The sequence below is a fragment of the Rhinolophus hipposideros genome, assembly GCF_964194185.1.
Source record: "Rhinolophus hipposideros genome assembly, chromosome: 14".
In the NCBI taxonomy this organism is placed as follows: domain Eukaryota; kingdom Metazoa; phylum Chordata; class Mammalia; order Chiroptera; family Rhinolophidae; genus Rhinolophus; species Rhinolophus hipposideros.
In genome coordinates, this window is record NC_138060.1 from 39692660 (window position 1) to 39705205 (window position 12546).

The window sequence follows — 12546 nt, forward strand, 5'->3', positions numbered from 1 at the left end:
GAAAGTAGTGGATAGCAGTGGCTCTTCACCTGTTCTCTGCCAAGACATTTAAGATGAATGATCACCCATTTGAGCCCAGATTTTGATTGCATCCAAAACATCTTGGTGGAAGGTAAAGCTCTACCAAGATTTGAAATTATTGTAACTATTAACGATGTGAAAGCAATGACCTGCCGCTAAGTACAGTCTTAGAGAAGACGGTACTTGGAAAACCATTTTTCAGAATGAGTGGAACATCAACTCCTTTGCCTGCTAGTACCTCTTGCCTTGACATGCCCTGAGATTTTTATCATCCTGCCTGAAATCGTCCTAAAACGAATCCTCTGTCCCTTTTTCTCTGTTTGTGACATCACCTCTTTCATGTCCCCCAGCCTGGAACTGCAGAGTCTGCTTTGCTTTTCCCCCCTTTTTTCATGTGCCATAGTCATGCTCCCACCAGGTCCTGGTGCCTTCATCCTTGTCCCTTGGGTCCTTTCTCTTGTTCTCAGTTTCATGGCCACTTTGGAAGGCCAAGCATTTGTGATAACTCAGCTGGACAACTGCAATAGCTCCAACCCTGTTCTCACCAAACCTCTCCCCTTCTCCTATCTGAATAGCAGCTGCAATATTTTTCCTTTATTTAAAATATTTCCCTGATTCCTCAAGGGCTACTCAAACTCCTCAGCCTGGCATTCGATTGACCCCCAAATTACTTTTTCTCTCCCATTCATTACCTTTCCGATTCTAGTCCCATCCCTTCCAAAGCTTTCCCTTGTTCATGGTACATGTTAAAAGCCATTTTATCCATGAAGCTTTTTCCTGAGGTTTTACTTTTCATCCTCTAATTATGATCCCTGTCTCTTTAGCCAGGTCTGTAGCTCTATCAGGAGTCAGCAAAGTATGGCCCTCAGGCCAAATTTAGTTCACCTCCTGTTTTTATACTACTTGTGAGCTAAGGATGATTTCTACATTTTTAAATGTTTGAAAAAAATTTAAAAAGAATTATTTTTTAATATATAAAAATTATATGAAATTCATATTACAGTGTCCATAAATAAAGTCTTATTGGAAAGCAGACACGTTTATTGATTTACATATTGATTATAGATACTTTTTAGCTACAATGGCAGTGTTCAGTAGTAGCAACAATTACTGTATGGCCCACAAAGCCTAATTTACTTATTATCTGGCCTTTCTGGAAAAAATTTGATGACCTTGATCTATATCCATCTTTATATCTGTATCTATATATAATTTTTAAAATACCTGTAACACTTTTGTTATATCTCTATTTGTCACTTGGCTAAGTTTACCTAATAGTTATTTGTTTACTTGTCTTTCCAACCACTTGACAAATTGTAAGCTCCTTGAGAGCATATATATTGAATTTATTGTTCATCTTTGTATCCCTTGCTAGCACTTAGCACAAGACCTTGCACATACAAAGTGCTCACTAAATATTTTTACTGAAGTAATAAAATATGGTTTGGTACACAAAATCACTTCAGGCTTAACTTTGGTGTGAATTATAGCACATTATGATATGAACTCTTATACTAATATATACTCAAATCCATACAGTACACAAATACATGTATAGTTATTTATACCCAAACAAATGTCAATATTTATATCTGCATAGTGTTTGAAAACAGAAGCTTGGAATTTCTGTAGAGATAAAATTAATATACTAGCATGGGAATAGATTGAAATGTTTATCAGATATGGACACATATTCTAAATATTTTATATTTGAACTGTAACCCATGTTCCCAATTGAATTGTAGGATTTTCCTTATCTGATAAATGCTTAATCCTACTGTAAGTGGTGCAAACAATTACTCTTTTGGGCTCTCCTATTTTCAGTATATTCAATCTTGTCAGAGTGTACCTTCGACGATCAGCATTTGTTAGATGAAGCAATAAACAAACAACAAATGCTGGTTTGTTTATTGCTGGATGCTGGTTGAAGGAAGGTTTAACACCACATAAAACTTTTTTGCAGTCCAGAAAAGTGTCAACGTTCTACCTCTTATAGAGCATGTACTTTGATTTTTGCCACATTGGCAAAAATTCAGGTAAGCAATTTCTTCTGGCAGGAGTTAGAGCATCAGAACATGGAACAGAATCCTACTGGTTGACCCTCCAAAAACTTGGACGTGTACCCTTTGCCTCAGGAGCAGTGTGGTCTAATCTCTGGCAAGCCTTGTAAGAGAGGAGGAAGAAACAGGCAAAAGGAGGGAATCAGAATCCTCTAATTTGTGGGTATAGCTTAAAATGTTAAGGACTGCAATAGGTGTCACATGAGTAGAGAGTATTTTGGACAGTGTTGGATTTTAAACATTTTACTTTGGAAATAGTCTCAGTTGTCTGTGGCTTTTGCTCTCAACTTTCATTTTCTGCAGAGACCATATGATGAACGGTCATTCACGTGCAGACATTAACCAGACTTTGACCCTCACTCTAACCAAGGCCAGACATTGCTATTGGACATCATCCTCAACCCCTATCAATTTGTAGGGTCCAGATAATTGCCCATTGGATATCAGCAGCTGTGGAAGGCATGTACTTCCCAAGGTTAGTGGGAATTTCACTGCCTTTCATCTACCTCTATGCATGAGATTATGTTGGAACCCAAGGGAATAAAAGAGACATTATTAAAGGGATAACCGTGAATTCACAAAACATTTTTATAATTTTAGTTCAATATTACTTGCAATAAAAAAATGTTGACATTTCATAACTGATCTCACATCTATATCTGCCTAGACAATGTAGTTGAGATGTGCTGATCTATAAAATCAATTTAATCGTATTAACATAATTATCAATAGCTTTTAAAAAATATTTTGATTACAACAAATAACACATTATTAGTCCAGAGAAAATGAAAAATAAATTAGAAACACTTGCGCACAATTCCAATAGCCAAAGATAATCAGACTTAAAATAATGAAAATAAAAAGTGCTTTTTCATCAAAGCTCCAAGTGTGTACGTAAATTTTCACAAAAATGGGATTATATTATACCTATGGCTTTGATCTTATTTAATAGTATACCTTAAACATATCCCCATATAATTTAATACTCATTTAAATCTCACTTTTGACTAACTTCAAGTGTCCAATATATAGATATACCACAGGTTGTTTAGTTGATTCCCTCTTGTTGGACATTGCAGTTATTGCTCATTCTATTGCAAACAAAGCTATGATGAAATAATTGCCTATTCATCTTTTAACAGTTATGTAGATGGTTTCCTTAGGATAAATCCTTGTGAATAAATTTGCTGTTTGGAATAGTAGGTGAAATACCCAGGCATTTGATATTGTCAAATTGCCCTCCAGAAAATTTCCTATTTATACCCCCAGCAGCAGCAAGAGCCTATCCCCATTCCACATCCCTGTCCAAATATTAGCATTGTAAATGTTTTCTAGTTTGAGAAAGAAAGGGGTATCTTACCATTACTCTCTTTTACATTTCTAATATTATTCATGAGGTAAAACATTTTTGTGTGTATGTAGTGACTATTTGGGGTGGGGGGGGGTTAATCGTGTAGTAATTAAAAGAGTATGTAGACTTCGGAATTAAGATATGTAGGTACATTTCTGGTTCTAGTATTTATTAACTAGCTCTGTGGCCTTGGACAAGTTACTTACACACCCTATATTTCAGCATCTTCATTTATAAAATGGGAAAACCAATAGTGCTTTTGTCATGCAGGGTGTCATGCGGAGTTTCTGGTCCTGCTTCCTGCGAAAGAATGCAGGATATGGTGAGGCCAAAAAGGAACACCAATGGGGCCATAGATATGGGAGTCATAACACTATATTCTCTCTGGCGGCTGGGTTGGAGACACAGGGAGCAGGAACCACACAATCCGCAGGCTGCCGTCTGCTTCTCTGCTAACTGCAATCCGCACTTGCTACCTCAGCCATGATAGTTATATAAGTGGCTAATGGCTAACTGGTAACAGCTGATGGCCAACTAGTCACAGCTGATGGCCATCTGCTACAGGAGCCAGCACCCTTCCACATGAGGCCAAGAGCCTGGAAACTATTCTCTGGGACTCTGTCCCCAAAGCCTTCTGCACCAGCTTGCTGTGAGAAATAAATGAGATATTTTATATAAAATACTTCAGCATAATTCCTGAAACATAGGCACTGATGAAATGTTAGAGGTTGCTAAGAGAAGATTTTCAAAGCAATAATAGCATCCACTTGTATTTTCCTAGGTTATGTTGGTATGGCAATGAGTCAAGAGCTACAGTTAAGGACTCAGTCTGGCTTGGTCTAGTTGGATCATGAATTTACAGCTGCTCAAGAAGTTCAAGTGTGAGTACCACTACAAGCTGGTCTCAGAAACATAGCAGAATCCCAGAAGAACCCTGGAATGAGGACGACCCAGGCCTTTTCCTATTGGGTTTCAGAGATTAGACAAGAATTTCCTTAAAACCTGTGTATGGCTTCCTCCCATTCGGTCCTGTAACACTTACCCGTACATGAATTGAGCCCTACTGTTTAGGAAAGAAACCCTGGACAAAGAAGAAATTGCATTTGAAGGAGGCAAAAACACTGCTCGAGCCAGAAGTTTACTCGAATGGTAGGAGTCTGTGGGCTTGGGGGCAAAGAGACTGAACTCATAGCGTTGCCGGCCACAGAACCCATGTGGCCTTGGGTATTTTAAAGACATTTCTTAATCCTGTGAGAACTTTTCATCCATCTGTGTGATTTTTGATTTTAGTGACCAGCTGCCTTTAATAGACTAAGCATATGACATGGCTACTCAGTACATCTTGAGAAGCAGAAATGAATTTATTCACTTAAAATTGCACTTCTGTCATTCCTGCATGGTTCACCCCTGAATTATCTTTCACCAAAGCATCTAGTGTTAGTAGGAAAGATTCCTTCCACTCCACTCTTAATCCAAATAAACAGCACCTTTTCCTCCCTGAGCTGGCTTCTCCAGGCTACTTATAGTGGCCTTTGTAGTTCCACTTAAACCCAGCTTGGCTTTCACTAGGATTGCAGGAGAATAAGAGAGCAAGAAGTTTCAAAGTAGGTGTACCATGCCTTATAATGCAGGTGAGAAAGGACTTCAAGAGGTTTCGAACCTCCGTTTTCTAGTGCCAACCGAAACTAGCCAGCCTAGTTAAGAAACGAGTAACTTCAGAGATTCAGGAACACTTCATTATGGAGCAGGTCATTTAGCACAAGTGTTTTAATAATTGTAATATATTGAAAACCTCACACTGCTGGGCGGCCCTCAGCCTCACAGTGGTCGCCTCCTGCTTGGGCCTAAGTCTGCCCTTGAAGACAAGGGGAACTGGAAGCCTGCAGTAATTTCAAAGCCTTGCCTCAGACTGAAATCGGATAGTGTTTGAGTTCTGGCAGCCGCAGCACCTTTGTCTGAGTTGAGCTTGAAGTCTGTGCTTTCTGGAGGCAGTTCTTTGTATCTGCATTTACAATTAGCATGTTGAAAAAGAGGAATGGAAGGGAAGACGATACACTAGGTGGGAATCAGAGAGACCTCCGTATGCCACTCATTGCATTTTTTTCCCAAGGAATCTCAGGAGCACAGCAAGCACAGGTGGCAACGTGACGGAGGGGAGGGTGAGTGTAAGGGGGTGATAATTGATGGGGGCCTGGAGTCCAGACCGCAGCTGTCCCCAGGTGCACCCAACTGCATCTGTTCTTCTGTGAGGTACTATACAGTAGCAGGTTTTGGATTATTTAAGCAGGGGAAAACAAATCAGGAACGTTACCAAAGCTCTTGGAGAAAGAAGGTGAGGAAGTGCGATTGCCACATCAGAGGAAGGAAGCTTTCAGGAAGGGAATAAATTGGATTGTGGTTGGCGTTGGCACCCAGTATCAGAGACACCTCCCTTCACATCACCTCTGAACTTTGTGGTGCTGTGAAAGGTGCACAGGTGGGGGTGGAGCACTCATTGGCTCCACACTGCCCCACTCTTCTGAGCAAGTGTTGGATTTTTATCGTGCGTGAGTTTGTATAAAATGTGGAGGGGAATTGTAAAACTGAGATGAAATTTTACTCCTCCTGTCTTCATTGTTCTTTTTCTTGCATCTTTATTGGGACTACAGGAAGGAAATAGAACTATCAGCGGCTACCAGGAATGTTATTCCAAGCCAGTGTTCCCCCCAACTCTCCCTGATGCAATGATATTGGTAAAAGAAATAAATTCATTTACTGGATGTGATACTTAATGCAGGCCTGAGTCTGGAGTCCCACTGTCTGTCCTCAGTCAGTGAGGAGGAAGGCCAAATTGACAACATTGGGATGATGGGAAACCCAGGCTATTTGTCATTCGCAATTCAGATCAGGTGATGTACTTTGATATTTCTCCTGACATAGTTTATATTGGAAAAGTCTTGAAAGGTCTTCACAAAGTACCAGTAAAATGTGACAGAGAAACTGGTTTTTCTTTCTTTTTTCTTTTTTAATATAACTTTACAAAGGTGGCGCTAAGGGTTTACCTGTTTTGATTTATGGGAACATAAAGACATTGTAAGAGAAGTCAGGTCAGAGTATAATTGGGAGTTTTCTTACTATCTCATGATGATTCCTACATTAAGCGACTTTGACAGATAATTTCTTCAGTGGAGTAAGCGGTTAGTAAGGCAGCCATTCAGAGAAAGTGGTACTAAACAATAGGTATGGCAGATCTGTGTAAATGGTTTTCTCTGCACCTTAAAAGTGTCTGATGAAGGATGAAGTGTCCTGAATGCTAAACAAATTACTACAAAGGGAAAATTCCCCATAAGGAATTCTGATAACTGTTTACTATAATATTTGGGCTCGAATTACTTTTATTCTTCTGCATTATCAAAAATATATCAATTGGTGTATTTAATATATCCAAGATATACTTTTTTAACTGGATGGAGAGAAATATAAGGCTTCTATGTCATGAGGAATGAGAACAAAGCAAGTGAAATCAGTCTGTGCAATGCTTTGAAATAAACAGATTTACTTTAGGTCAAGAAACAACACTTTTGTTTTCAGTGATATAACACAGATAGTTTTGAACATTTGATATCAGTGTTTAGAAGGCATTCTTGATTGCCTCTTTGGTAAACCCATTGAGTCTATCAGATAGCATGCTTTTGGCTGCAAGTAACATAATATGTTATTGAAAGTGGATTAAACAATGAGAAGAATTTATATGCTCACAAAACAGGAGCTTTGGAAGTAAAAAATTCTAGGATTTATTAATTCAGTAGCCTAGAGATGATACTAATGACTGAGGTTCTTTCTATTATATCTGTCCATTCTCCCATCCTCAGTTTGTTGGCATTTTCCCTCAGTATGTTTCCTCATGGAAACAAGGTGTTCTCTGTGGCCCTACATGTCATGTCCTTGCACAGCCGTATGGAAAGACAGAAAAAAGGAAATTTATCCTTATGTGTCTCTTTTTTTCACAAGGAGGAATTTTTTTTTTTCTGAAGCTCCTTAGCAGCCTTCCTTTTAAATCTCATTGGCCAGTGTTGAATCACGTGTCATTGCCTCAGCCAATCACTTGCAAGAGAAATGGAATTACAAAGAATAACTTAAACTAATGGAGACATTGTCAATATAAAATTTTGACACAACTGCTTTCATCCTGATGACGTTTTTACATGACAGATCTACATTTCCTGTTCTCAAGAGAATTACTCTAAAAGATAATTACTATTTGACAATAACAAGATGTTTTTTAAAAAGTAGAAAAAATTATCACTGTCACTGCATTAAACTGTAAGCTCCATAAGGGTAGGAACTTTCTATCTTGTTGTGTGATGTATCCCCAGTGTGTGGAATAATGACTGACACATATTAAATGCTCAATCAATATTTGCTGAAGGAATAAATCCTTGTTCCTTGTCTATTTCAGAACCCCACTGTGTCCCTCACTTGTGTCGTGGTTCTCTAATCCCCCAACTTCCCTCAAAACCTGATCCATCCTAGAGTCCCACCATATCTCTCAATCAATATCTGAGCCTTGTCCCATTTCTTACTTCACTGCTGGTGCTCTATCCGTTTCCCTACTCAACTCTAAAATAACCCCATCCCCTCTCTGAGATTTTCCTAGTTATTTCCAGTATCTCAGGTGTCCATAAATGTTTTCCCCACATGTTAAATTCTACCTGCCTCAGTGATATGGTACCTGTAAAGTCATTTGGGAGGGGTGTCTCACTCAGGTCACAGAGGTTGGTACTCCCCTCCCTGTTGAAATCACTGATACCTGTGCTGAGCAGGCTGCCTCCCGGCTCTCTCACATTTACAAGCCCTCTCTCAGACTGTCAAAGTGGTACTGGAGTCTCAGTGGTCCTAACAGCCTAAGAATCACACAACACTCTTGCCAGAAAAACGAAGAAGTCACCCCTTCTCATGGTGGCACAGTTGCTCACACAACCACTAAACAGGGCTTCTTATCTTTGTTGTCTCCCAGAGTTCTCCGATTTCTTCCCATGAGACTCAAATCCTGGCATAAATCCTTGGGGCCAGCTTGGGGAGCAGGCATCACATAATCAACTCTGTTTTTGCTACTTCTCATTTCTGCCGCTCTTTATATTAGAAGTCACTATTTTCCAACCTCTCCATCTCTCATTTGCTAAGACATAACTGCATGCATTTGACATAGGTTCAACCGGGAACACCAACACATTTATAATTCTTCCTTTTCTCTCTTCCTTAAAGAATGTAAGGAGTTTATTGCCAAAGCACAGAGGTCTGTAACAGGTAGATAGTATCAGAACCACCTAGAGGAATGACTTGATCCCTTATTATTTGGACATTCCTTTCATTCTACAGTTCTGCGATTTGTGTATTTGTGAGAAATGCTTGAGTGCCACTATGGGTGCCCTAGACACATCTTCTCAGTATTCACCTCTATAAGCTCCCGAAGCTGCTTGTAGAAGCACTTTCAGCTCTCCAAAGGCTGTTTTTCTGATCCCTGCAAGATGGGTTGCCCAACCAGGGCAAATTGAAGAGTTAATGTCCTTAGAAGTAGCTCTCAACAGGCATATGAAAAATAGGCAGATAGATATCTGACCTCCATGGCCCCTCAGTTGGGAGAACTCTGAGGGTCTATTCTACACTGTCTCCCACAGTTCTCCAGGCACACTGGGTCTCAATTGTCCACAATGATTATCAGCTTAATAAATGCACACTTTATTGACTTTTTCTCCTCTTTGTCTCCTTCCCCATTCCCTTACCAGTTTTCTGGGATCATGTTCCATATATTTCTCTTGCACTCAAATCCTTATGTCGGTATCTGCTTCGGGGGAAACTAAATCCAGACAGACACTACAGAGTCTTAAATCTATCAGGATTAATGTTAAAAACCCTCACTCCCAAATGCACTTGAATTGATACTAGTGTTGTATTCATATTATGAACCATATTCAAGGAGTATAATTCAGAAGACTATAATTTCTCTCTGTTAGTTTCAGTAAAGGGCATGAGATATTTTAGAGACAAAAACAAAAAACAAAACAAAACAAAAAACAAACAAAAAACCCAGAAAAACAAGATAATGTGAATGCGAATATTTCCAAGAATAATACCTTGAGTTTTTAGTGACATTTTTCTCCCTTGTTTATAAGACGTATTCCTACAATATAAATTTACAGGAGGCTTTCTTTAAAAATGTTAACTTTCTTATATAGTGCTTCTGTTGTTGACAGTAACTCCAACTGCCTCATGTTTGGTACTGAAGTTCATACAACAGACTATGAGCCAAAGTTAGTGATTTACTGTTTTGAAAGAATCTCCCAAAATACACTTGTTTGTAATATGTCTTACTTTTGTGTCTCAGGTGTAAAATAATTGGCATTTTATGCCCAATTTGCCTTTTGCACGCGATATGTTATGTGCTGTGGGACTTAAGTGTCTTGCTAGAACTCATATTCAGAGCTGTGGTTCAATGCATCGCCATAATCACGGTCCACCTGCAACAGAGGGTTTTCATTTCCCGTCTCTGTTTTCATCCAGGTCACCATGAAAATGCCCAATTTCCTTCTGGAGTAAACTGATTCCGTTTTAAATATAACAATTCATAAATTATATATATCTTCCCTGACAGTAAGTAACTTCAACTGTGTTTTTTCCTTTTACACATACATAATGACATTCTTAAATAATTCCAGGCGGTTTGAATAAGTTAACCTAACTCTGTTGCTTTCTTTTGATGGTATAAATTGGAAGACCAGTGCAGCTTATTTGGACAGACTCAGTTTGCTGTGTCTTCATTAAAGTATATATATATATTTTTTTTCATAAATTTGTGCTTTAAAAATTAAGTTGCATAGTGTACATGACTGGTGCCCCAGTTATACACTCCATTCCTGAGCATTCACTTATTCTTGACCATGGTCATGAACTGAAGGGTTATGAACTGAAGGGTTAGCTGAGGTCACCCAGTCTCAAATACCCAAATCTTTGACTTGTGAAAAGTCCAGGCCTTACCTTTGGGAGCTGCAAGTGTCATGTGTGTGTCAGGTGTGGAATTCTTAATTTCTCTGAGTCTGTTCAGTTTAGTGGCTTCTCGGGCCCTCCTTCTTGGACTACTGCTGTTGTGCACTTAACGGAGGCAAACGTGGGACTCTGTCCTTGGCTCCAAGATTCCTTATGTCCCATCCCAACCGCAGTTCCTTAAAACACTCCCTTTGTTGTACATGGACTTTTTTGAAGTTTCAGGGCAGTAGAGGGCATTTAGATCACAGAAAACACAACCCCTTTTAGACGTCCTTATACATAATGTAATCCGCCCCCCACCAAACCCCAGTGATTCACTCACTGATCACGCCTCCCTACAAGTTGCTCTGTAATCACTTTGTTGATTGCTCCTGGCCCTCTTTCCCCTTCTCATCAATCTCAGCAAAACAAAATAAAATTTATTTCATTGTATTTCAGTGAGAAATTCAGCTGCCTTTTTATTCTCTCCTTTTCTGGGGGTCCATCTTTTCAAACTAAATGGCCTATCCAGGGATTTTCTTAGGCAGAGACAGTTTCCTCCCCAAGAGGAATTCTGATGCAAATTCTTAAGATAAGGGATTTTTCTTTCTCTTGGCTATAGTGTACCTTTTCAAGAGCTTTGTAACTGGTCTTCTCACATGCTACCCTGCTCCAAACCAGTCTCTGCGTGTTTCTAAAATGTAAACTTGATCTTGTCACTTCCTTCAAAGTTGTCTGTGAGAGGAGAATAGCAGCCATGGCAGGACCTTCTCCTAGAACTGAAATAAGTCAGACAGAAAAAGTCGAGAACCATATGATTTCACTGATATGTGGTATATAAAACTGAAAACAACAAAAGAACAAGACAAACAAATGAGAAACAAAAACTCATAGACACAGACAATAGTTTAGTGGTTGCCAGAGGGTAAGGGAGGATGAGGGTGGTAGGTGAGGGTAAGGGGGAACAAATATATGGTGATGGAAGGAGAACTGACTCTGGGTGGTGAACACGCAATGTGATATATAGATAATGTGTTACAGAATTGTACACCTGAAATCTATGTAACTTTACTAACAAATTGTCACCCCAATAAACTTTAATTTAAAAAAATTCTAGAAACATTTCTATAAAGAACAAAATCTTAATCTGTGTAAAGTGACAACAAGTGGTGCCTTAGTGATGGAACAAGTGGGAACAAGTGGGAGAAAGTCATTGCAACTGAAGGAAGAGAACAGAAAATAACCTTTATCTCTGTGGAGGGGCATGGAGGCCACGGGAATGTTAGGCCCAGCATACATCACCACTAGACCTAGGGACACTGGTGAATTATAACATCAGAAAATGCCCTCTCTCCTCAACCCCTCAACACCAAGCTAACAAATGTCAAGTAAAAATAACAGTGAAATAAACCAGAGAGCTGCAAGGGACAGATTCTCTTTGGAGTGTAGCACAAAGGGAAGACCCAAATCCAAGAGAAAAGTAGACCTTGAGGACATAACTTCTGATAAGCCAGCCCCAGCCTGAGAGAAGGTATTACTGGCAGCATTTGAAGGCTGAGGTACAATGAGAGTAACCATAGTAATAACAAACCTTGTACCCAGCCAACTCATGAATAGGTCACACTAATATCCAACACTATAGGCCTAGCAGAAGTAACAGTGTACTCATTTCCAAGCATAAAAAAATATTTACCTCAACCTTTATTATTTTACACTGGATGAGCAGCCTTCAGCAAAAATTATGAGACATACAAAGCTAAGTAACAGACACTGAAGAGACAAGGCAATCATCAGACCCAAAACTCAGATATGATACAGAGAGTGTGCTACTGGCAAAAAGACAAACATGTAAACCAGGGAACTAAATATGAAGCTCAGAGACAAACTCACATAAATATAGTCAACATATCTTTGGACAAAAATCCAAAGGCAATTTAATGAAAAGAAGTAGGCTTTTTATCAAATGGTGAGGAAAAACTTGATATCCATTAAAAAAAAAGCTTGACACATACCTCAAACTTTATACAAAAATAACTCAAAACGAATCATTGACTTCAATGTAAGATATAAAACAATAAAACATCTAGAAGAAAATTAATGTGACCTTGAGTT